The 5,481-nt window shown below is 34.7% G+C and overlaps 1 pseudogene; it reads right to left on the bottom strand.

Moving 5' to 3' along the window:
* Nucleotides 1–330: 330 nt before the first annotated feature.
* Nucleotides 331–4,839, bottom strand: LOC131874970 (potassium transporter 5-like; annotated as a pseudogene).
* Between the last annotated feature and the right edge of the window lie 642 nt (nucleotides 4,840–5,481).

The raw sequence follows: 5,481 nt of genomic DNA, 5'->3' as shown, positions 1-5,481 counted from the left end.
GACAATATGTCTTAAGATCTCAACTATTGTCTCTCTAGAGATAATATTAAAAAATGTATTAAAAAAATAAACAATTTATTTTAAATATTTGTTGTGTGTTTTTCAATCAAAATGTATTAAAAAAATAAACAATACAAACTAACTTCATCCAAGAAAACAAGCTTGATTTCCTAAACAAAATTGATAATTATTTAAGAAACAACAAACTTCTCATGTTCTTAATGAAAAGCTTGACAGTGAATATATTGACAAATATTCATTAAACAAGTATGATGATACAAAAATTAGGTTTATAATTGCCAAGTCTTATATATGCTACAAAAATTAGGTTTATGATACAAGTCTTTTATATGTTGTGCCAGCATTGATCCATTTATTTTGGCATCTGAAATCACTTGGTAATACATGCTTCTCCTCCTTTTCAACAATTTCCAGCTTTATACGAGCCAAATTTACATGTTGATCTTGTTGTTCCATGTGTTGTTTGAAAGAATCATAGTAGCTATAGCGCCTCTTACAACAACGTTCTTTATACCATTCAATCTCTGCCATATAACTTTGCATTTGACTCAACTCTTCATTTAGTTTCTCAATGTTCATATCTTGCTCATTTTTCATTTGTCCAGCTTTTCTGAGAACACTTGATGCATAAGGGTTCTCCTTAGAAACAAAAAAACAAAAAGTCAATCTCTTTGTCTAGCTTGCCTTAATCTAAATCTTAACATAGACTGGTTTGGTAATAACATACACATTTTTTTATTTTTCATATTACATATGTTTTTGCCGTTTTTACCAATTGCAAATTTTGAATTTCAAAATGTTCAACTCGCTAAAAAAACTACTAATAATGAAATATATGAAAAATCAAATATTTGTTATTGTATCTTTTGCACTTGCAGAGCATATTATACTGCTAACATACATGCAAAAGAATTAGAGAAAGAAGAAATTGTGAGATTACCTAAGCTTTAACAACCATGGCTTCTAATTCCAGCGCTCTTCCCATATCAGGAAACAATGCTTTTAGTAAGACAACATTAAAATTGAAACACACGAATACAACTACAGAATGCAAGGCTAGGAGGTTTGTTATGAAGTGTGAAAATATAGCGGGAATCCCTTGAGGTAATTCTACCAAGGCTTGTCACGTAATCTGCTGACATTTTTTGCTCCACCTCGTATTCATATCTCCTTGCATGTACATAGTGTCATATGTACATCACAAATAATAATATAGATGCAAAAGATAAAGGTAGGTACCCTCCTTCTGTAACCTTCCAAAGCACTGCTGAGAAGAAGATAAGATCTATTGTTCCAAATACGACCACATAAGTGCCCACTAGTAACAGTTGTCTACCATATCACGAGCATTATGAGAGCGAGGAAGGTAGAGGTCATTATCATCACTACAACCATAGCTATTCCTACACCAACATGCCAAATTATAAGCTTCTTACTTAATTTCTATTAAGTATGAAATCTTCATTATAACCTAAAAAGGTGTTGTTATAGGACTGCATACCATAGGCATTGCCGATTTTTGTTGTGTCTTTGAAAGAAGTGGTAACAATTACACACGGAACCATGAGAATGTAGTTGATCTCAGTTATGTACACCTTCCCTTCATATTTCAGAGATGTGTGGACGATTGTAACTTGAGGAAAGCACACGATCGACATGGATTGCTTTACTATGGTAAAATATGTAGCCAATATCATTAACTGACTTGCAATAATTGAAGACAAAATAGCAACAACAAACATGGGCATGTATAGAGGATCTGAATCATATAAAAACCATATATTTCAATGCCTCATTCATCATATTATTCATAGTTGTTGCTTCTACCAATTTAGCTTACCATATTTGTGAGTGGATTGTGGAAGAAATGATGCAATACTTTACTTGGAATTCATTTCTTAAAACTGTCTGATACATTTTCTAGAAATATTCGAAGGTATGTAGCTTGACTCACCTAGGCACAAATCAAACAAGGATAAACTACTCCAGTAAATGCAATCTGAACAATTGTATCACAAGTGTAAGTTAGTTTATGTGAACTTAAAATTCAATTCTTGAATAAAGCTTGTACATCTGTCAAAGGTGGTACTCACCTGAATAGATCGAACTAAAAAATGACCCAAGTCTACAAACATGGCCTTAGTTCCTGCATGATAAGTTTTGCAATCAATTAACTCTGTATGCACGATCAGATTTACTGATAAAAGAAAAAGTGGGTATGATTTTACATACCTGTAATGTAGAGAACAACTCCTCCCAAGGAGAGCCAGCCTTTTTTAGAATTTCTTTTAAAGTAGTCGATGATGCACATTAGATTGAAGGCATGTAGAACAACCTTGTCATGTTTAGCGAAGTTGTAGATGTCGATGGACCCAATAAGCAAAAACCATAGTAATATTGCAAGGCCGAACATACACACAACTTTATTGGTTCTGAAGCTCTAGACACATAATACAAACAACTGAAATAATCACAGAGATCATCACAACTACATCTGCAAAGAAATCATAAAGTCAGATATCTATGGACGACCAACCCTTCCTATCCCTTCCAAAAGAGACGTAAAAAACTCACCCTAGTTTAGCGACTTGTCGACCCTCTTGATTCCTCCTACTACTGAGAGAACTAAGATATATAAACAAATAAGTGTTATTGAGATTACTTGAACAAATTAGATGGAAAAAGATGTAATTTTGTACATGAGCTGAGCGATTTATCATGAATTAAGTAGAGTACCATAGATGCAAGGGGTGAGGACACCATCTCCTATAACCATGTAGGTTCCCAGAAGGGTAGTGTTGATCTGTTCACTAGGCACATGCAAACTTAGAATAAAATACAAAAGTATCTTACCCTCTCTTGAACAAAATATTTTGGATGCTGAAGATTTTCTTAAGGATCACCCAAAAAGACTCCAAGGTTCTGAATGTAGGATCTCTACGTGTGGATAAGCTTAGTTGGTTGTTGTAATTGTCATTTCATCAAAGGGCATTTATAGTTTAAAAAGACTCAACAATTGATTAGCGGATGGTATGCAATGAGGTTTCTTTCTAAAACCTACTAAATGATTATTAAAAAAAGGGCAAAAGCTTAGGGTTTAGAGGGAATTCTAAGCTATTCTAGCATGAATGGATGAAGAATGAATACAAATGAAGCTCAACTAGTTATAGCATTGCCATACATGAACAACTTTGCTAGAACTAATACAATCTTCTAAGAATGTTCTAAGGTTTTCAAATCATTGTCAACCATAGACACCATCAATTGAATGCATATCAAAAGTTGAACAATAATCGAACTTAAACACTTTTAAAACACAAGTTGACCATGCAAGGCTCGCTTACAATCAACAAGGAAGCTAGTGGTATGGATAACGAGCTTCACTACATATCAAATACGATATTCCATCATGTACTCTATGCTAAAATTATCATCACAAGACTAGCTTGAGAAGATAGAATAACCATGCAATGAGCTTCAAGGATTGAGTAAAAACACCATAACTTCATTGTTTCATTAATCCAATGACTAAATAACAACAATTCTTCAAGTCTTACTCTTGCTACTATTACTCTCTCGCTATTTACTATTGTCTCTTGCTATCAACTATTAACCATTAACTATTAACCTTACAAATGAAAATGAGTGAAGCTTATATAAAGATTCCAAATACAATGAAGGGTCAAGATCAAATGAAGATCAAAGGCCAAGATTTTGCCACCTAAACCCTAATTAGGGTTTGACACAAATGAAAACCCTATCTAGATAATCATCACCATGAATGAACCAATAAGAAGGAAACATATGCTGATACAGAAATAGAGGAAGCGTCCTCCAATAGGAATGTGAAATGCTACATAGGATCATAACAAACTGTCTTCTAGAATTTGGTTCCCTTTCTCACCTTCCTTCCTAGCATATTCAATGAATCTAGTCACCATTTCTTCTATCTCCTTCATCGGGATTTCTAGTAGAGACTTGAGCTTCTCTTCCATGTGCATCACTTCGTCAAAGGCTTTGATGATGGCATCCTCCCATTCAGGTTCAAACTCTTGAACCTTGCTTACCAAAATCACAAACTCGAGCATATTGTTCATTTTCTCTTTGGTTACCATACCATCTTCATCGTAGAAGATAATCTTTATTATTTCTTGTAATTCTTTGGATTCAATAACTATAATCAATCTTTCTCCTCAAGTTATCCTACACTACTACTATCTTACCATGTATTCGATGCATTTCGTCTTGAACTTGGTCACATCCATTTCCAATTTCTCCAAAAATAATCTTCTTTGTGCGAAGCAAGCTACTCCATTGCAAAAGATTTGGCATTGTTCCTTATTTTCTTACTTTTTCCTTGGATAAAATCTCTCTTGGTGTCCTGCTTATTACTTGAAGCACCGAGATGATAATATCTCTAGCATGAGTGAATGCTTCAGAATCCTCTATAAGCACATGAGTTCTTCCAAGGACTCTTATAGCTGTATCAAGTGTTTGCATGATACGTTTCATGAACTTACTCACTCTAGTATATGAATCTTCTATCCTTGCATCTGCCAATTGTGTTGAATTCCTAATTTTCTCCATATGATCTACTATTTCTACAGGAAGCAAAGGAGGTGGTGTAGCTGTTGGACTTTTATCTATCAAAGGATGCTGAAATTGTTGAATGTAGTTCCTCCATGCATTTATCTCCTTTTCCAATTTTCTATTCTTCTCTATTTCAGCTCTCAACATATCATTGACGGACTTGACTGAATCAATTGCATCACCAATAGCTTGCTCGGACGTGAGTGGAGCCAAGTCAATGGTCTCCATATCATACTCATCAGTTGTAATCTCTCCCTAATACTTTTCAACTCGTGAAGTACCTATTTGTAACTTCCCTGATCCTGATTCATCTCTAATTACCTTTGACATCTTCGTAGCTTTTGTCTTCTTAGTGACTTCTCGAGTTTGACTTAGAAGGGTTGCTATGCCATATGTTTCTTCTTCTTCTTCTAATACTAGTCTTGAGCTAGCCTCTCCTTTAGCCCATCTAGAATAGAAGATCTCCCTTCTTCAATTTGTGCTCCTTTGATCATATGTTAATCTCTAGGTGGTGAAGTAGCTTCATCATCATCCTCACAGCCATCTTCAATTTCTTGAATGAGACAAGTGAATTCCTCTTGCTCTTGAGATTCTTTCTCTTTGCCTTTTGTATTGTGAACTGTAGATTCACCTGATTCATTGGCTTCTTGACTCAATTCTTTTTCCATCCTTAGCTTTTCTAATTGGAAAAGGGGATGATCTGCACCCGATTTATGCTTCTTTATGAGTTCCTTCTCACCACAATCTTCCTTCCTCTTGGATCCTTTTGAATGAGATGGTTGGGGTGTGCTACCACTTGCACTAGCTTCATCTTCTTCCATTCTTTCTTCTAAGTTGAATGTTGGTGTTATGTTTTGCTCCTTCAACTTT

Source organism: Cryptomeria japonica, chromosome 4 (genome assembly GCF_030272615.1).
Source record: "Cryptomeria japonica chromosome 4, Sugi_1.0, whole genome shotgun sequence".
NCBI classification, from domain to species: Eukaryota; Viridiplantae; Streptophyta; class Pinopsida; order Cupressales; family Cupressaceae; genus Cryptomeria; species Cryptomeria japonica.
The sequence above is the reverse complement of the archived record's forward strand: the minus strand, read 5'-3'. Positions and strand labels throughout refer to the sequence as shown.